The sequence below is a fragment of the Equus asinus genome, chromosome 11, assembly GCF_041296235.1.
Source record: "Equus asinus isolate D_3611 breed Donkey chromosome 11, EquAss-T2T_v2, whole genome shotgun sequence".
Classification (NCBI taxonomy): domain Eukaryota; kingdom Metazoa; phylum Chordata; class Mammalia; order Perissodactyla; family Equidae; genus Equus; species Equus asinus.
The window spans coordinates 37,499,033-37,521,341 of NC_091800.1; the positions used below are offsets into that span (position 1 = coordinate 37,499,033).

Sequence of the window (22,309 nt, forward strand, 5' to 3'; positions counted from 1 at the left end):
ATGTTAACTCAAGCCCAATCTTCCTCACCAAAAGAAAAAGAAAAAAGAAAAATAGATAGATATGGTTCTAACTTCCAATCTGCTTCTAATTTGCATGTGACACAGGTCAAAGCCCCTTATCTTTCTGGTATTTCTCAGATTTTCCATGAAAGGATCCCTGAAGGCAGAGGATAGTTAATGAATACTAATGAGTCTTCTGAGGACTGCTGGTAATACCCATGTTTTGCTTTCTGTTTTGTAATAATATTTGCTTTAACAGAGAATTAATGATTTAAATTATTTTCTGTCTAGTAATTTTATTCTTCAGAAAAACATGTCTTATCTATTTTTGGTTTTGTGTATCTCAAACACACATTCCTGTTAGAGAAACGTAGAAATAGATCTTCAATGGCCCTGGAATTCTGTCTCCATTCACTACAAAAATGACCTAGAGGGAAAGAATCATATATTTATGACCTTTTCACCTCAACTGTAGATTAATACCACCCCCAAGTGATTATGTGTATTACTCATTATGTGCTTAAATTTGGTGTGAGAAGTATTATATGACCATATTAAAAACAAGAATACCTTTATGTTTTGCTTTGTGATGCTAAAACGTAGATTCCCAAAATGAATGGCTTTCCTTTGCACGAGGCTCCGTATTCAAGCTGACTTGGTATCCACATTGACACCAAGAGCTCGGCAGTATAATATGCAGCCGTAGGGAGCAGCACAGGCAGTCTCTGACTTATAAATGACCCACATATGCAGGGCACTCTCCCTTCCTCACCGTCTTTGCCACATTCTGAACCCCTGCTGCTGACTGTGCCTTCGAAAAGTGAGAAAAGGAAGCTGCTATTAGAAGCAGGCACAGCTAGGGATGCTGACAGGCTGCCACATGACACTGGCCTTTCTGTGCCTCTGCAAAAGTCTCTACATATGTGTGTGTGCAGGTGCACATGTGTATTTGTGTGTTCTGTCTTATGTTTTCATATCACCAGTTTACTTCTATTAAAATTTCACAAATGAGACAAACTTGTTTTATTAATGTTCCCAAATTTGTAAAGACATGGTCTCTTTGGCCAAGAAGTTTCTTAAAAAGTTCATAAAAGGTGCCTTATTTTTCTTTAAATTTTGAGAGTGGTATGGGTTTATTAAGTCAGATGAGTTTGGATATATTCAATGAGCTTGCTTTTAGGCATAGCATACACCAGATGTGAACAGCTTGGCACGAAGTAAAGTTTTCTTGAAGGAGGAAAAGTCTATAGGTGATTTGGAGGTATAGTGAACTTACAAGGAGAGTAAATTAGCCAAGGGAAAATTGGCCAATTGGGAAAATAAAGGAAGTCTAATAAATTTAGGGATGGGAGAGTGTTAAGTGGATGGCAGAGAAGGAAGGGAGAGCAAAGGAGGTTGGAGTGAAACAAACTCTTATTCCGTATGTCTTCATACAGTCCCTTGTGTCTGGGAAGCAAGGAACTAGCTGTACCTCCTCCACTTCCTATTATGTTTATTGTTCCCTGTTGCTAGGACTTCAAATTAATGTCAGAGTTGATATTCATAGTACTATAGTTCAGCCACTCCATATGTTCAGTAGGTTTTTGTAAACTAAACTATGAATCTCCATGACTTTTACATGTAGTACAATATATTTTGAATTCCCGGAGTCAGTATATTGAATAAACTTTCAGAACATAACTCATTTGTAATTGTGGAATAAGCTCAGTATTTTTGATTGCATGGATATGTACTAGTGATGTTTGCTTTCTGTCATAATAAGAATGTTGACTCGTCTTTCTTTTTACTGTCATTGTTACTGTTTTTGTTAGAGAAATTTACAGAGAAATTTTCAGATAAGATCTGTTTCTGTCTTAGCTGGATATTTTAATACTCTTCAATACCTGTCCTTTGATTTCAAGACTAAAATGAACGAGAATTCAGCTACCCGGGTTTGTAATCTCTGAAATTTAATCACAACCTGGCCTGCACCTGTCAGTGTGCCATTTTGTTTTGACATCAAAGTCACATGGATTAAATGATTTCCCTCTTCTCTGTAACCATCATCAAGGATAATGTTGATTAGATGGCTTATTGTGGCCTTGTGACTTTTTGGTAGGCATTACACATTACAAAATCTGCTCACTAAAGCACTATGGTAGTGAGCAGAAATTTTGCAGAAAACCCAAAATGTATCAAGCATTTTTCCTCTTTGATTATAGTTCTGATAATATAAACTAGTTTTTTTTTTTAAAGATTGGCACCTGAGCTAACAACTGTTGCCAATGTTCTTTTTTATTTTTTTTTTCTGCTTTATCTCCTCAAACCCCCCTGTATACATAGTTGTATATCTTAGTTGCAGGTCCTTCTAGTTGTGGTAAATTAGTTTTTAAAATCTAGTTTTACATTATTTTTCTGGGTCGGCCTAATGATTGAGAGCCAAATATCAGGAAAAAATTAATTTAATAGCTGTTCCCTATTGTAAAACCTGGCTCGGTGCTTCAAATCTCTGCTCAGAACCCACTGAAATCTAAGATGTCAGTATGGTACTTAGAAGACACTATTTGAAACAAAGTGACCAGGGGTAATTTGCTATGTTACAATAAAGTATGCATTGATTTTTCGTGTAAAGAAACTGAAATAACATCACGTGAACAATATCACAAAACAGTGAGATATTTTCTTGCATTTGTGTGTGAGATACTGATGTCAGTTTTTACACACTGTTAGATTCAATTACTGTGAGACATATTATATAACATGGAAGGATTGATTCTTAGGCTTTGCACTTGGAAAGGGCACGTGAATACTCACTAACATATATGTATGTCTCTCTCTATATATACACATATATAGAATGTAGCAGGGTTTTTTTTTTTCTTTTCATTCTTAGGTAGTTCCACAACAGACTAGATCTGAGATTTGGCTCAATTTCTTTTTAGATCTATGTGGCATTTGGTCTTCTCCCCTCCCCCCACATTTCTTTTCTTTCATGAAGTAGAGGGCTGCTGTAGACCAAATGCTTGTGTGTCCATCCAAAATTCGTGTGTTGAAACCTGATCCCCAATGTGATGGTATTGGGAGGTGGGGCCTTTGGGAGGTGCTTAGGCCATGAGAGTGGAGCCCTCACGAGTGGGATTAGTTCTCTAATAAAAGAGGCCTCCTTTCACCATGTGAGAACACAGGGTCAAAGCAGCCTTCCGTGAATCAGGAAGCGGGTCCTCTCCAGATGCTGCATCTGCGGGTGCCTTGATCTTGGACTTTTCCCCAGCCTCCAGAACTGTGAGCAATACATTTCTGTTGTTTATAAGCACCCAGTCTATGGTAGTTTGTTATAGAAGCCTAAACAGACTAAAGCGAGTGTCTTACAGAAAAAAAGATGATTTAATATTAATAAATTGGGACATAAAACCCAAGAGAAACACACTGGGCGCGTACTATATTAACTTAAAAAGAAATGTCTTCGCTAATAACGCATGTAACTATTGCTAATGTACAGTATATTTTGGTGAAATTTAGCATTGTATTTCTTAAGGGAAATATATTTCTGCCTTATTTCTTCCATTTAAATAAAAAATGTAGTCAAATGCCTCCCAATAAATACATAAAAATTGAATATTTTAATGTTTATGTATTCATTTTTGAAAGAAGTAGGAAAATTTATTAGTGTATGCATTGAGATAATTCTGAGTATATGTGAATTTGAATCACTTTTCCATACTATCCATAGTAAGTTTCCTAAAAACGTGGGTGATTTGAAGCCGTATTCACAAATAGGGAGATATGTTTTTTACTTACAAAGGACTATCTCTTTTTTTATTTTAATCCAAATACTCATGCACATATGCGTGCATACCTACAGTCATACATTTTATTTAATAGTCCTCTAATAGACATGGAGATTTTAAGCAAAAGTTGCTGCGCAGATGGTACCAAAAACGTGATTAGTATACATAAAAATCAAGTCATATGAACTGAAAAGAGAAGCCTTAGAAATCTTAGAAAATAAAGCACAGAGAACTATTCATTTTCAGGCATTTTAAGGAAATATTCTATTTCAAAGTATTTGGTAAGATGTGGAACAATCTTACACACGCATATGCACACACACACATTTTTCCTGGCTGATTACACTTCAGTCTTATACTCAGCGGCATCAGTGTTACTGGCATATGTACTTATCTCTTATGCCAAATTTAGTTTATTTATGAACCATCCTATAGAAGACAACATTTTAATTTAGTTATATCAATCAATCTTGTTTTACTTTTCTAGACTCTACTTTTTAATTGGCCCCGCTGTCATTCTCAACAGCCATTTTTTTGTATTCTGGGTATCTATATTTTTAAAGTCTTTCTTGACAGTCTGTATTAGTTTCCTAGGGCTACTGTAACAAGATAGAACTCACCGGGGGGCTTAAAACAGAAGAAATTTGTTGTCTCACAGTTCTGGAGACTAGAAGTCCAAAATGAAGGTATCAGCAGGGCCCTGCTCTCTCACAGCTCTAGGAAAGAATCCTTCCTCACCTCTTCCTAGATTTTGGAGGTTGCCAGCAATCCCAGACACATCACTCTCATCTCTGCTCCAAGGTCACATGGTGTTCTCTTGAATGACTCTCCCTGTGTCTCTTGTTTCTCTTCTTATAAGGACACCAGTCATGGGATTAGGACCCATCCTAATATTAACTTAACTGGCTTCATCCTAAATAATTAAATCTGCAGACTCTATTTCTGTTGTCATATTCTGGTTTTCTGGCTGAACAAATTTTGGGGGGACACTATTCAACTTAGTCTACCCTCTGGCCCCCTCTAAATTCACAGTTGTCCCATTTATAAAATCCATTCATCCCCTCCCAACATCATCCAAATGTCTTAACCTTTTCCAACATGAACTCTAAGTTCCAAATCTCATCTAAATACTAACTCAGAAAGTCCCAAATCTCAGCATCAGCACCAGGTGTGGGTGAGACTCTGGGTATGGTCCATCCAGGGGCACCATTCCTTTCCTTTCACAGGCCTATCAAACTAGAAAATAAATTACCTGCTTCCAAAATACAATGGTGGAAAAGGCATAGGATGGACATTTCATTCTGAAAGGGAGGAAATGGAAGGAACGAAGAGATTACTAGTCTAAAGGAAGTTGGCAATGCAGCAGGGCAAATTCCACTAAGTTTCAAGGCCTGAAAATAATCCTCTGTGTCTTAATGCTCTGCCTTTAAGTCCTTTTGACCCTCTGGGGAAGTCTCCCATTCTTCTGGGTCCCTGTATCTGTGACTGTACCCTTGGAGTCATTTTCCCTTCATTTGTCCCCTTTCTTGTCTCTTTCAGTCCAAGTTGACAGTGGTTCTGCTGGTGTAAAATTCTCAGAAACTTTGTCTTCTGTGGCTGCTGAGGGGATCCGTACCATTAGACAAGACTGTCCTCCACAGATCCATCCTCAATAACCACTTCTCCAATCCTGACTTGTCTTGAGATGATTGATTGGATCCATAAGTCACATGGCTAATCTCTACAGCAAATGACTGTCCAGCCACACTCTTATCTGTGTTTCCAGAGCATACTAACTGGATAGGCAGAAAACTTTCCAAATCAAGCTAGTTCTTTTTTGCTTAAAAGTTCATTCGTTAATTAATCTCTTTCCTCTCACGTTTTACTATAACTGGCAAAGAGAAACCAGGCCACACCTACCACACTTTGCTTGGAACTCTCTTCAGCTAAATATCCAAGTTTATTGCTTAAAAGTTCTACTTTCCACACAACACTTTGGCCAAGTTTTCTGCCACTTTATAATAATGATGCTTTCCAGTGTCCAGTAACATTTCCATCTGAGGCCTCATGAGAAACACCTTTACCATTTACTTCTACCCACCTTCTATTCATGATGATATAACCATATATGTATCCTCTAAGAGGATAGAAGCTTTCTCTACAGCTCTCCTCACTTCTTTCTGAACCCTCATCAGAACCACCTTTCATGTTCATATTTCTTCCAGTAGTCTCCTCATGGCAATCTAGGCTTTTTTTAATCAAGTGTCTCAAAACTCTTCCAGTTTCTACTCATTACCCAATTCCAACGTCACTTCCACATTTTTAAGTATTTGTTACAGCAGCACATTACTTCCTGGTTCCAAAATCAGTATTGGCTTCCTAGGGCTGCCATAACAGAATGCCATAAACTAAGTGGCTTAAAAATAACAGAAATTTATTCTCTTGCAGTTCTAGAGGCTAGAAGTCCAAAACCAAGGTATGGGCAGGGCCATGCTCTCTGATGGCTCTAGGGGAAGATTCCTTCTTGCTTCTGGCTAGCTTCTGGTAATTCCCAGCAATCCTAGACACAACACTCCAATCTCTCATTCCATCTTCACATGGCGTTCTTTCTGTGCGACTGTCTGTGTCTCAGTTTTCTCTTCCTATAAGGGCATCAGAATTTGGATTAGGGCCCACTCTAATCCAGTATGACCTCATCTTAAGTAATTACGTTTGCAAGGACCCTATTTCCAAATAAGGTCCTATTTTGATGTTCCGGGTGGACATGAATATTGAGGGGACAGTATCCAACCTAGTGCACGGCGTATATCTGTTCTTTCTTGGATGAGATATATTTTTCTGAATAAAGGAGTTCTATACCTGGTGTGACTCTGATTACATTATTTAAAAAAATATATGACATATTTTCAATATGTCTAAAATATGTCACGTACTGTTTACTGAGTTTGGATTATTATCAAGTGAATGTAAAGTGCCTTTTATGTGTAAAATGGTCAGTGAATAAAAAAAAGTACGATATCTGGTGGCACTGAAAATTTAAGAAAATTATGTCAAATGCAAAAAAGGCAAATGAATCTGTTAACAAAATAAGAACAAATGAAGGTTGTAGACTATAAACTTTTCTTCATATGTCTTTGGCAAGCAGTAGATTGTCTCTTCAGAATTTTAAATTGAACATAATAACAAGATGACTTACAGATTAATTATTTTCCTTCCCCTAAACAAATATTCTGTATATTCTGTATTCCCTTTACTGTGTTAAATATCACAATAGGCATCATTTAAACATGTGCATGAGGCAGACTTATTTTCAGGTGTTTCCATCTGTTGTAGGAATGTACTTTAAGAATAGGAAAGAAACATACACAAATTAAACACGAAGCCAGGGGAAAAAAGAAAAAAAAATGAAAGAAACATCTGGAGGTCAACAGTGCGGAAAAAAATGTTTGAGCTGCCTGTTATTAACTACTCAACCTGTTTTACATTGGAATCCTGCATAATTACATTCCAGGGGAGGGGCAAACAACAGATGTTGAATAAAGATGGAAAATAAGAAAATGAGACTATTTAAAAAATAAAGCTACTTTTGCTCACTGACAGGTATATTTTTCGCACGACTTTCAGACAATCGATTTCTTATATTCACTGTACATTTCAATAACATTAATACAAACAAAATCCTCCCTTTTGTGTAGTCTAAGAAATTGATCAATTATACACATCCATAGTATCCCTAAATTAGTAGTTCATAAAAAGGAAAACAAAAACAAAAAGGACAGCATTTTCTTAATTTCATATTACATAAATGTTTCACATCAGATGAAAAAAAGAGTAGAAATTGTTACAGAAATATATATATGTATTTTTCTCATTACTAAAGTCAATGCGCTTTTAAAAATTGAAGGTTTCTAGATGACTGAGTAAAGAGCTAAATTACAACTATTGTGCTGTTTCAAGTTCCAGACAATACACATTGCGTAACTAACGTTAAGATGCAGTAAAAATTTTTGTTAAAACCTTGCCCTCTAGGGATATTAAAAAATAGACAGTTTGCAAGTTTAATCTTGGTGGCCTGCTTATTCACATCTTCTACCTACTCACTATTGCAGAAAAGTATCTATTTTATTTAGGTTAAGTAAATCCACCGTCATCACGAGAGTATTTTTCCCATTGACCCAGGCATTTATATAGTAACTTTGCTCTGTTCTATCTCAGCTAAACTGAAGTACTCCAAAAAATAATTTTCTTCCAATAAGACTAAGTCTTATGTATCTGGGGAAATACCAATGACCGTATCTTCTAGAAACTTGTCAATCCAAGTAATTTTAGGCTTAACTTTGAAATCAATAGAGAAGGATTCTTGATTCAATTGGCCCTTTTTACCCACTTGCTTTTTCTATTTGTTAACTAAAAATATTTTATTTTTCAAGCATTCCCGACTTTGCTTTCCTTTGCTATCCTCACCCTACACACCATCACAAGTAGACTTCAGGCTGTTGATCAGCTTCCTCCAGGTGAGCAATTTCTTCATCTGCTAGCTTTCTTCTCTGTGATCCGAATTTTACTTGTTAGATGATGGCACTCATAAGACTATACACACATAAATGTTATATATTATATATACATATACATACATACATCTATATGTGCGGAACTTGTAGGCTTTACTTATTTAAAGGAAAATAGCATAGTAAATAAGTAACTTATCCTATTATATCTGCATTGGTACTATTAGCATTTCAGGAAAAGTTGTGTAGTGTTAAGGGCTGAAAAGAGAATCTAAATATTTATTTATAGCGGAATTTTTCATATTTATTATTCTTAGGTAAGTTTAAGTGGTCCAAATCTGAACTATTTAATATAAAAAAATTTGGCACTTACACTAATTTCACTTTGGAGATAATATAGAAAATGTGAAGGAAGAAACTGATGGAATAAAAGTGGGCTGGTACAGAAAAAGGGACTGATTCTTTTCCTTGGATGTTAGTTGTGGGTGCAGTGTAAGCTGCTTCAATGTTACGGCCTGAAGAACTGTTTCCCCTGAGAAACCGGATCCCCAAATTCTTCTTTCTTTTTGAACAGGCAATTACACTCCATATTAGATAAGTGTTATTTTGTGGAAATATATTAAAGGTTTCTTTATACATTACTTTGTGCAATCTTTACATATCTCCCTAATATAGATTCTTAAAGGCAGAGCAGAGCCAAATTCATATAAATTACAACAGCTAGTGAAGCTCAATGTTAAAATCCCCTGAACTTGATAAATTTTGTCCGCATATTTTAATCTCTATGTATGCTCTAAGTATGTGACTCAGATAATCTGGGAAAACACATTAAAATTGGAAATAACGGAACAGATTATGTGAAAAGCAGGAAGGAGAATCTGTCCCAGGTGAAATTTTAGCTCATTACATTATGTTTTTCTACGTTCGTCTTACCTATAGTCCAAGTCTTTGAGTCATTTGAATGCTTTTGAGAGATTTGATTGGTTTCTGAGTAGTTTAATCTCTGGTTTCTGAGTAGTCTAATCTCTACACAAGGGAAATAAACCAGGGGAGAAAATTATTGTGTCAGGTTGTTGCTGTGCTTGAAAAATATACGTGTGTTATAGCAATCTAACAGTCACTGTTATATTTATTTGTATTGCTTTATTCATGCTAGAGAAAGAGAAGAGCTTGCATTATTTTCTGTATGGAAATGAATGGAAATTGTAAAAGCAGAAAATGCAAGCAAAGGCCTTAAATAAATGACAATAGAGTTAGGAAAGTTAGACTCTTCCCTCATTTTAGTGGGTGAAATAGGAAGTTTGACAGCACGCCTGCGTGCATACACACACACACACACAATCTATCTAAAATATTCCTGTTTACCCTTAAATACTTGTGATTTCACAATCATTATAGTATAAAGAATTGAGAATGAGAGTTTTGTTTTTCAATTCTGTAAAAGTTAAATTCAAGGATCACATTTATACCAGTAAAGCATTTTAGCTTTCAGAATGTAAATTTCTATACACTATTTTATGTGTTCTTAAAAATCTCTCTTGGTCTGCCATCCATTTTCCGCTCATGTGCACGCGCACGCTAGCTGGTGGGTGCACATGTGTGTGCTTTTACACACCTGTGCTTGACCATGGCCATCTACCAAGCTGAAACACAGAGCAATCTGCGAGCTGTGATTGAGCACCGGGAAAACCAGAAGCTGTCTTTAGGTGGATCAGGCCTTTATTGTTACATTTACTAAATGGTTCTAGAAGATTTTCGCCCTTAGGCAAGCCTCCTTCCATTCATTTCTATCTGGTATAGGAATGTGATTTTTTATCATGTGTACAAAGGGTGCATATGTAAGGATATGCACGCCTGCTTTTTAATTGTACTTTTTGGTTGATAGTTTTATCTGACAGGTTTGATGTTATCATTTCAAAACTTATATTTTCTTCACTTAAAGAATCAAGATGGTGAAGCTTGTGAATATTTTCCATTGATGTATATGCTACAATAAAACTCTTGAATTTAGAACTCAGTTATTGGGGCTTACTAAATATAAACTTTTTCTATTTTTGTACATATATATTTCTTTGACTATTATACTAGAATTATTATATGTAATATAATAACTTTATTTGTATGTTATAAAAAAGTAACTGTATCTTTTTCTTTTTGTTTAAACCACTATCTCCCAAATATATGATTCATAAAGATACAACACTTATCTTTCTGGGTAATATGTAAATCAATGAGTTATATATGTTAGACTGTATACTTTTTAAATAAATGCCTAATCTCACAACACATCATTTATATCTGGTATTTTAGGCAAAATTATGTGCAAATACATATGTTTTTAATAATAAAGCAACCATATCCAATAGATAAGACAGTTCTCTTTCCCAAGTACTTCTAACTTAATAATTTTTCCATTTTGCAATAATGTTTACCACAAGGACAATATTTACAGTAATAACTAGCTGGATAATTTTCTCTTGTGGTCATGTATGTTTTTATCAATTCAATGAATAAACATTAAAGTAAACATTTTATTTGAAATTTGTCAAATTAAATAGTTAATTTCCATTCCATTTCTGGGTGGAACATGTATTTTAAAACTGGATAATTTTAAAGACTTTTTTTTTTCCTTTTTCTCCCCAAAGCTCCCCGGTACATAGTTGTATATTCTTTGTGGGTCCTTCTAGTTGTGGCATGTGGGACGCTGCCTCAACGTGGTTTGATGAGCAGTGCCATGTCCGCGCCCAGGATTCGAACCAACGAAACACTGGGCTGCCTGCAGCGGAGCGTGCAAACTTAACCACTCGGCCACGGGGCCAGCCCCAAAACTGAATAATTTTAGATCAAGGAAAAAAACTTGTCTGAATCTAAAAAATTAGATGTTATCTAAAAATTTAAGGTTAAAGAGACACTTTCTCAAATTCAAGTTGTTCTCTCCTTTGAGAAGACTCTTTGTGATCCCAAATATGTGCCCAGTAGCAGGTTCCACATTCTGTAATTGACTTAAGTAATCACAACATTCTAAAGGAATTTTAGGATTCAGTTATGCTACTATTTTCTGAAAGATTACAAAGAGATTTGCTGTAAAAGAAAGTGTACAAATTTGACTAGTTGTTAGAATTTAAGTTTATTTTTTCTTTAATGATAGAATTGCCTAAAGAATTTATTGGAAACAGATTATGGAGGACTTTGAACACCAAAGTGAGTAGTTCAGATTATAACCTTTTTCAGTAATAACCCTGTAAATTGTCAGGCAGTTCCTCAAAAATAGCTTAGCCAGTACAAAGGATTGCTTCCTTCTAAGATCGAGCAGACATGTTTTTAAAGGGAGAAACTCAAATATAGCACGCTTGAATTAAAAAAAGACTGTCTCAGTGAATTCTCTCTGTGATGTCAATATGAATTTCTTTTTAGATTAGATTTAGATTACAAGTCTGAAAATAAGACAAATTCTCATATATTTATATTTATTTTTCTGTTATTATTACTCATGGGGAATATGTTTCACTTTTATCATCTGTTCCTTGCTCCAGGTATAGCTGGTTATCAATTAAATCACAGAAAGTACTCTCCAAGATAAGAAAGTATTTAAAACACTACTGTAGACACCTTTTGATGTATATAAGGCATTATGTATGGAAAGATTTTCATAGCCTTTAAAACCACATTTTTATCTTTGCTCTGATTCAAGGATAGCCTTCTCCAATAGCATTTTGGCCTTCAATTTGACTACAAACCAGAGTGATTCAGAGGGCCTCATCCCCTATCTTTCTGTATGTGAGTTTACTGACCTCTTTTCCCAATTTATTCATTGCTTCAGTGTGTTTTAATGATTACAAAATATTAAAGCTGTTACTAGAAAAATGGCTTGCCATTGCCAGTAAAATCCATTATAAGAAACACTTCTGTACATTTACTCTAGAACATGGATATTGAGTGTATTGATTTTGCTTAAATTTTCGTTCTTGCGATGACCCAATCATACAAGATAAAAAACATCAGCTTCCAATAAACTTACAGTTCACTAAATGGTAGAAGAGCAGAATGGTTTTAGAGAAGTAATTCCAAGAACAGATTTTCTTCAAAAAGTCAATTATCTTTCCTTTCCTACTCTTTATATATTTTTAAATTATCTATAATAGTAGACTAATAGTATCAATAATAGTGATGGTATTAGCAGCTGGGTGATAGGAGATGTTGCTTTAGTAAGATCAAGGCCAAAATGTTTTGGTTCAAAGGGCCTGTATTTTGTTCTAAAGTTACCTTCGGGATACCGTCAATTTTAATGGTTCTCTCAGAGACTTCATTTCACAGGAAACAATTTTGGTGAAAATATATATTTATTGTAATTCATGTGTGTGCATGCATGCACATTGAGGATATTTAGTTTCAGTTAATTTTTTAATTTTTATAATATAAATAATTTTTGTAGAAATCCTTTATGGAGAAGGATAGTTTCAAATATATTCCCCACTGCTTTAAATCTTAAAAGAAAACATCTTTTGTATTACTTTTTTCTTTAAAAACATCATATTTTTAAAAATACTGATCTAAGCAAGGCACCCATCTGTTCTTTTGGAACCGTGTCCATCTAATTTCAGGTAACTTAATTGAAACTTTAGCTCTATCTCTAGAGTAGAGTTCTATGAATTTAATGAATAGCTTTTGGAGACTAGAATGTCATTAAAAACATAAAAATATTAAAATCTTTCATAAAAATCTAGCTTCTGGGACTCCCAAATCCTATTGACAGGCATGATTACTAAATAATAAGCAGGAGAGGATTAGTTGCATCTGAATTAACTCTGTTTTCTGAGAATGCTAAAAATGACACCCTATTCTGTTTACTTGTCTCTAGCAATTGAACACAAACAAGTGCTAGAAACAAGATGAACAGCAGGATTTAAACTAGTAAATAGATATATATCCCAGTAGAAATCAGATAGCAGGCAGGAGAGAAAAACACTAATAAGACTATCTTGCTTGCTTCTTACAAGGAGTTTGGCTTAATAGGCATGTTTTCTTTGACCTTTCTTACAGGATTACCACTTTGCTAGGAGGATGACTTCAATTTTCTATGTATTCATCCATGTCATCAGAAAATGGTGTTATTATCAGAGATGAGGTTAGCTTACAAAGGTAATAAAAGCATGAGGAAAACATCCTCTCTAAAGATGAAGAAGAGTAGCATATTTATAGTCTTGGGTCTGAAATTCACAGTATTATTTAAGTTGTTAGAATTTTAAATTTGTCCTTGTAAACCAAACAGCTTTTACTAACTATTGCATGCCACAGCATAGGTTTCTCACTGCATATAAATCAGGTTCCTTTAGAAGCTGTATTAACCCTTTGAAGACTCTAAAATTACAAGGGCTTATTAGTTAATTCACATTTTGATGATAGCTGTTAAAGTGTAAGACACAGAGGGAACCAACTTAACACAAAAGTGAAACTGGCACATTTGAATGCCATAGAATCAAAAGAGGACAAAAGGAGAAACCTGGGAGAGAAGAAAGAGACTTGTAGATGCTGAGATGTAGGTTTTCAGGATACTCACTGTTTTCCATAATTTAAAATTATAAAGAGGTGATTATTTAAATATAAGCTATAATTTCAGTAACAGAGTCACTGGTTTAAAAAATTCCCTAGGGGAATATATTCTGACCTCCATGTTTCAGTGGATGTCTGTCAGACAGGATTTATTTATCTTATTTAAAATCGTACCCTCAATAATAAATAGAGAACTTTGGATTTTTATATAAACATGATATTTAACAGACAGATCTGATGTTACTTTAAAGTCTGTGTATCTCATAGCAAAAGAGAACTATTAGGAATAACTTTGTTTAGGTCCTGCGATCATCCTGAAAACTGACATTAAAGCCTGAAAAAGGAATGGTCTTGGTTTGAGTAATTTGTGAGGCATAGTCGCTCCTATTATAGATTACCAATAACATTTGATACCTTTTAAATTTAATCTTTCTTTACGTCAATGACAGCATTCTGTTCAAATTCAGAAGTGTGAGTATTGTGTTCTGTGTACTGAAGGAACAGAACATGAAAGAATACACCATGGTATCGATGTCTTGATCCTCAAAGAATATAAGGATCTCAATGAGGCAAACAGTTAAAAGACAATAAGAATTAGCCAGCAAGGCTAGGATATATAATTCAATGGGAAAATGGTGGTATTATCTTGATCCAAAATAGAAATGCTTGTTTGGGAGAAAATTTTCAGGAATTTTCTTTCATTATTTATTCTTGAATATCCAGAATCAAATTTGAAAGGTTTCTGAGATTCCACATTTACCTTATCTGTGGCCATTCTCCTTGTCTTGTGGGAGTATTTATTACCTCTCTCCTAGATATCTATAAACATCTTCTTTCTTCCAAACTTTCTCTTTTCTGATCTTCTAAAGAAATCCTTTAATCTTTCAAGTATGTGATCATATGAAGTCTTATGATTGGTTATTAATAATAACAAATTAGAGAAAGAGGGAAGAGAGATAAAGTAGATGTAGCAAGAAATATTTTTCTAATGCAGAGTTATAAAATGCAGGGTTTACACAGTTCATATAAAATACCAGTTGAATCATCATACATTTCTCTAGGTTTGGAGTGAGATGAGATGCAAACAGAGTACCATTGCTTTGGGGTCTGAATGACTATGCCATTGAATCATGCCAAAGCCTATTGTGCTCTGATGGAGATAGCCTGGTTAGAGCCAAAATTCTAGATATCTGTTTCCACAAATGATGCTGACTTGAATAGTACTTGCCCTGTGCCCCCATGTTCATACATGTCATCCAATACTTTTGCAATAAAGCACCTAAATATTTCAAGAATCTTCTGAGACATACAATAAACTGCTCAAATACCTATATTAGTGCTCTATTGCCTGCTACATTAAATTTGGTCTTTTATTAGGAGCTTTTCCATTCATTCTCTTTTAAAACCTAGCCAATTTCCTCTACATAATTATTTTACTTTTTGGCATTGCAACTTACATCCTTTGACTTTTAAAGCTGGGCTCTTACTACTCTGTGAAATGAACGCTCCTGTGTGGTGATTGTTTCATTTTTTAATCTCTTCACCAGGATCTCCTTCTCCTTGCTCTCCAGTATCTGTTGAAACCCTGATCAACCTTTGAACTGCACATTAAGCACCACCCTTGTACAGAGCCCTTCACAGTATTACAGTCTACACTTTTCGCTCTGTATCTGTTGCTTGACATTCATATGACATGATTCAAAATGTAATTGATTAACATCATTTCCCCTATGATGATTTCAAATCTAGTGTCTAGTTTCCAATCAAGGTGTAAAGTCCTTGGTGAGGAGATGTAGTCTTCCAGACTGGAGAATTTTAGAGGCAGATAGACATAGGTTGATTTACCACAAACCTTTACTTGACATAACACCTGTTCTACAACATTTTATTCCAGATTCCTTTGCTGGAAAACTTCCAATGCCTAGGCATGAAGTTGATGTTTAACTCATTCTTACCTTATGAGTGATTGAGTATAAATCCTTTAAACTAACTGCTAAACTACACACATCTATGCATCTAATGCACCCACTGAATTTGAGCTGTCTTTACTCTGGTGGGACATTTGAGTTGTATTTTTTTTCTTGAAAGGTTCTGTTAGAGTTTTTTTCTCACACTCACACAAAAAATACAAACCCTGTTCCATTAGTATATTATCAAGCTACAGAGCCGGCTCTCCTCAGGGTACCTGTTAAGAAAGAGATGGTCCTATTTATCTGTGCCTTCACTTCCAAGCATCTGCTGCTGCCCCAGGGGATGACTGTGCCTACAGTACAGAATTGGGGCAGGGAGTCAGCTAAATTTTGAATGTTCATCTCAGAGCAGTGTGCCATGGGACACAGTTATATCTGTGCCATAGATTCCTAATGCATGGTTTAGATTTTCATTTTTTTATGCTCCTGGTACTTCCATATCAAATTTCTTCATATCCTTTTGCTTCCATTCTTTAACATGAGTTTCCATTTAATTTAAGTTTTCTTCATGCCAGAGCATTACGTTCTTTAACATGAATTTCCATTTAAGTTTTCTTCATTTCAGAGCATTCTCTACGTGTTTCTAACATATATGCCAGAAAGTTCACTCTGGTAGACATGCTAGTATGTCCAAAGGGTCACAACCACTTAAAACCATCACTGAAGGTGTGCAGGTGCACTGAATGGTAAGTGCAGATGCTCCAAGCACTCTAGATACCCAGCTGCAATTGGATTCAGTTGAAAACGATACAGGCCAGTGGTTTCTGGTGTCTGAATGCAGCCGTGGCAATACACGCAGAAGCATTGTGCGATGCAGGTGCACAGTACAAGACCGGTACTTCAAAGCTGTCACGGTTTGACTATTTGACAATATTGTAATAACTTCCCTTCAAACTATGCTCTCTGCCTATCAAAAGCAGATAGGATGGCATTTCACAATGGAGGTAAAATCTGGAAACCAGGTTGGCAGTGCATCCACTTAAAAATACACACATTTCTGTCATAGTAGTTTTATTATGTGAACTACGTTTCTAAATTCTGATTCTTATGCCAATTATTAGGAAATAATTTAAGTTCCTGGAGTTCTATACTTAGTGTTTTATCATTATATCACTATGTGAATGGGCATCCTCCTGAAATGAGCAAATGAGCATATGGTAACCAGATACATGATCCCCCTTACACTGAAAAATAAAAGAAGCAAAAACACATTTCACATCTGTGTATGTGTATATCAGTTACTTGACTAGTAAACTAACATAGATCCCCGTGCACAGTTAAGAAACATGGGAAATACAATGCAGTAGATGAAAGATCGTTTAGCTAAAATAAAGTGATTAGTTCTCCGATGCCACATTTTTCTTTGCTTTTCCCTGCTTAAGAGATGCACCAAGCTTATTAAAACTTTTGCTAAAATTAAGCCTGGCAATTATGTGAACACTAGCAGAAAAAAAAAGCATGTGGTAAAATTCTAATAATTGTAATTGTAAAAGAATGTTCCTTCCTTTTTTATTCTGACACAAGGAAAAAAGTTTTGAGATAACTTTCCAACACTGTCTCCAGAAATAATAATGAAAGTGAAATTTTTCTCTCTCTCATAGTCAGATAGAGTGAAATCAGAAAATTTATTTTTAACTATTATGGTAGTAAATGGGACCTAGAAATCATAAATGGAAATAATTTGAATGAATATAAGGTGCCATTTACATGGAATGACTCCCCCTATCATAACAAGTGTAAGGCGTTTATAGGATGGTAAAGGGAAGTGAATGAATAATAATCAATATCACCCCAAAAAAGAAAGAACCATTTATGTTAGAAAAGTGTCACTTCACAGGATGTTGCAAATTATGTCAATTTACTGAAAGAAAAATTTTGTTAGAGGTTTGTTAGACTGGGTTCTGATGAGATTTCCATTTTAGTATTGATATTTTTCTGTGATATTTTAGAATATATTTGGATAAGTTATTTATTGTGCTGATAGAGAAGTATGTACGCACGTGTGAAATAGTGTGTGTGTGCTGAAGAAAGAAAAAGACAGTAAAAGCGAGTTGTGGTTACACCATTAAAACCTTTCAGTAGAAAACTGGTAAACATGAACTGCCAGTCTAAGGTCTTGGTTGTCATTGTTTGCTGGTAGATAATCTGTGATGGGTGCCTAGTTTAAATTCTGTAGAGTTATTCTGCAGAACACTTGTGCCAGCCATAAATAGAGATGGGTGTCTGCTCTCTCCTTTTCCAGACAACTAATTAGGTGTTATGAAAGCTTATGTTAGTGAAAGAAGGTAAATTAGAAATAAAAAAGAAAAATGAGAACAAATAAAAAGTGGACTTCCATTTATAGAGTTGTCTACTTGGAAACAACTCTAATTTTAAGATTCTGTTAGAAACAGTAGCAACCACGGCACCAATAGAAGAGTGCTATTCCTGTTTAAAGCTGTTTACAAGCAGAAATAAAACCATTTTGTTGACAGTCATAATGCAGAGAAAACTCCTAGATATCCTTCCCCCATGGCCACAGCACTTCAGAACCTCCCAGTGATGCCCTGACTTAGAGATTTTGGTTTTCAAATTTCTAAGACACAGACATTTATTTCTTTATTATAAAAAATTAAATCAGATGTGTATCTGAAACTCTTATTCTAGAAACTATATGCATGTTTTCAGATGTACAAATATGTGGGTTCTGGAGGCAGCAGGCAAATTTGAAACTAAGGCGAGGAAATCCTTTCATGTTTTCTAATATTTCCCTAAGTGGTAACAAATTAGTTGCCAAGTATCTTTCTTTGGATGGCATGGTGTAGTGCTTTGAAGATGGGCAAATAAGCTTGACTGCTTCCTTTGTGATATTTCCTGCTTGAGAATGAGACAGATTAGAATACAGAGGTTGATTTACTCTGAAGTAAGAAATTTTATGGCCTGTTTCCTCAACATGATTCCTCTACAGTGAGCACCACTGAGTCATAACACGCGAGGAGTTTTTTCTCTGACCTTTCTCAAAACAACTATGTTCAACAGAGGCCCCCTTAATTTTTGTTAATCCTTGCTGGTTTACATAGTGTTTTGGCTTCAAATTTTAATCTTACACATAGTAATTGTTGGCACCTTTTACCCATCATTGAAATGACTTGGCACTCCTAAGGATATATAGTAACATTACATTAAAATCACTTTGTAAACATTAAGTTAAGGTAATCTTTGTGGAAGATGGCTAAAATTCAATAGTTTAAGGGCAGATAACTTGATATTTTAACTAAATATTTTTTCCTCACCTGGATGTAACTTCCACAGTGACAGCTCCTTTGAAGGTATATTTTGGCACAAAACGATTACTTGCTTAATATTTCTAAGATTAAGTTATTAAACTGCTTAGTCTAGGTTAAAAAAAGGGAGAGGGAGCTTTCAGATATGTCAGCCAATATGAATATGCAGGTTTCAGAAATCTTTATGTCTAAATCAATGTGAATTATATAAAGTTCTAAAATCGGAGGTAGTCAATTTGTTGATCCAAGCATAGATTTCACACTCACAGTAGTAGGGCAAAGGGAAAGGTTGAAATGTTGTTTGTTGGAGATTGTAAATAAAAAGATTTATACATATACATGTACATTATATATAAAAATATGTTTATATGTATTTATATGTATTTATGTTATCCCAAATATTATGAATCTAGAACTTTCCTGTGTATTTTATTGATTCACTTTATTTCTCTTATGACAGTTACTAATATTTAGTTTTCAGGAATGCATTGGATAAGCATTTAAGTTCTTAAATTTCATTTCAACTACACTTGGAGAAAGCTCAATTTTGTCACTCACACATATACAAATAAAGATCTATACACGTGTGTGTATGGTTTGTGGTGCAGCTGAACTGCAAGTACGATCATCATTTGAATGACTTTATATCTTTTGCAAAAATTATCACATAAATTAAGATGCAAAATTTAACTGATGAAGATGACTGTGTTTAGATCCCTCCCTTTGGGAGCTTGTATAATAGATGTGACTATAGGAGGATAGAAAATGATTCTTAATACTAAACAAGTATTTAAATTTATCTGATTGTCACCTGATGCTTCAGGGAATCATGCATTTAAAAATTAAACACTATGAGCTTTCCCTATAGGCTGAACTGCCCTGAATTCCAGCTCCTGGACTTTAGAATTGTTTTCTCTTTGCAACATAAACATGCTTATCTCTCAGTTTCTCTCATTTTCACACCATTTGGATTATACCATCTTTCTTGGCAAAGGGTGCATTCTGTGAAAGGATAATCATATTATATTGAGGCAAGGATGAAAATGATGGTAAATAAATTCTTTGTTATCCCAGATTGGTCCAGAAGAAAAAAAATGAACGTTGGATCAATTATTTTTGCTTTGATTTCTTCTGTGCAGGGTTTCTGAATTTGGTTTCGGATACAAATGTGTAATCTATGCAAATAGTGGCTGTTTATATAATTTGCTACTTTTTAATTTCTATAGCTTACACTTTAACATATCTTTTCAGGGATCCGTTTTCCCTGAGGTACAGAAAGAAGTTTGATTTATCTACCTCTATATCTCTAGGGCTTGAGAAAATACTCCACACTATTATTCTTTATTATAGACCCTTATTTTATTGAGGGGATTTAAAAACGTATATACTAGGAGGTACACACGGCAGAAAGCCTGCCAATACAATTCCCCTTTTCTTAAAACCCTCTCCTCTCCCTCCTCGCTTCCTGATTACCTCTCTCCCTTCACTTAGCTTTCCTTCTTCCTTCTTTTTTCTTCTTTTTTTTCATTTTGTCTATTTTTTTTTTTGTCCAGCTAGTCATTCATTATATCCTACCTATATCTCTTTCATGTGCCTACTGATTTATCTATTTATTTATGTTACTTCAGAAATAATTCCACTCTCCCATAAATCCTTATTTGACCCTTGGCAGCTATAGGTCACTTTATGCTCACAGTTTGTGCTTCTAGTACAAAAGTGTCATTCGATTTTCTTCGCTGTGTGTGAACTGCTGCCGTCAAAATTACAGTCTAATCGCTAGGTGAACAGCTTATAATGTATCATAATCAATACTCAAAATTTGCTCCCTAGGATGTGACATAAAGAAGTCAAGTAAAAAGCTGCAGATTTTCAGCCTTGAAGTGCAAACAATCATTTTATGTTGATGGTTTCAAATTCGAGGTCGATTTACACATTCATACATCTGCATTATTCTCTCTCTTTCACTCGCTTCTTCAATTCAGATTGAATTTATTCAATGCTAGTCTATCCAAATTGCTGAAATGGAAGGCCAGTCAATATTGGAATATAAAACTGTGTTGCTGTATTTCAAACTGAGTGTATGGGTTGTAAAGGAATTTTTTAAAAATCACAAGCCTATAAGATAAAAAAGTTATTACCAAGTGAAATAGATAGTAAGGTTTTCTACTGTCTTTTTGAAAGATAAAATTGATTGAATAAAATGATACATATTATCTTTTTCTAACACTTACTGACACAGATACAGAGGTAATATTTATGATTCCCATTCAGAATAGGCAAAGAAGAGAGATACCTGATATTAAACTTTTCTGATATCCTTTTGGTTTTTTAATCTCTGCTGTACTTTAAATCCGTACAGGAAGACTTCTTCGAAAATTTTATATGCCTAGCTTTGAGAGCACATTTCAGCATTCTTGCCTGCATTACATGATAAACTTAACATATTTCATTCACTCATAGGTAAATAAATTTTTAAAAACATGACAAAATTAAAATAGAGGCAAATTACCTAAATATTTTTTTAACATTTCACAAGTGTGACTGATACACGCCACAGTCTTTTTATTCTGTCAAGACGTCATTTTGATTCCTTTCTAAAACCTTTTAGTCTCGTACGAAATTATTTTATCCTAAAATCTTTTGAGACAAAATAGATTGTTGTTTATTTTTTCCTTTTGGATAAGGAATTATTTATATGTTTTATATATAAATTCAGACTTTATATATGATTTTAAAAAGTAACAGTATAAATTTATCACTACTGTTAAATTTACTGCTTTCTATTTTAAATATCTTTCACATGGACTTTTTTCCTTGCACAGGACACTATGAATTTGTAGAGATCCTCTTGCATCAATTAAAAGGCAATCCCAAGTGTTCCTAAATGTGCAGGGAATTCTATTCCCATCACATAGATGTAAATTGTAAATATCCTCTGCTGAAAAAAAAAAGAGTCTCTGATTTAAAAAGGATCGTTACACATAAGGGGAACAACCATTTGTAGATGAAGGGACAACTGGGAAGATGTAGTTCAAAGTTATAGTTTAAAATATTAGGGTCATGGAAGTATGCAGCTGTTGTCACAATGAAGGAATTTTCTTTCATATTTTCCTGTTCAGCATCTTTGAAATAGGGATCATTAAAAAATGCTTTATTTAGATTCTCTATATGCCTATTGACAAAGAAGAGAAGCAAAAATTCTCACAGAAAGCATTATCTTTAAAAATAGGAATCCGTGATTTGTCATTCATTCTCAACTGTATCTGTTGACT

At 34.6% G+C, this 22,309-nt stretch overlaps 1 protein-coding gene and 1 long non-coding RNA gene across 4 annotated transcripts in view; one reads left to right on the plus strand and one right to left on the minus strand.

Annotated features, from left to right (window-relative positions):
• PCDH17 (protocadherin 17) overlaps nucleotides 1–22,309 on the plus strand; it is a 95,062-nt gene that overhangs the window by 67,323 nt on the left and 5,430 nt on the right. The gene's annotated exons all lie outside the window — the stretch shown is intronic.
• The window catches only part of LOC139039795 (uncharacterized), an 80,714-nt gene that overhangs the window by 42,940 nt on the left and 15,465 nt on the right, over nucleotides 1–22,309 (minus strand). The gene's annotated exons all lie outside the window — the stretch shown is intronic.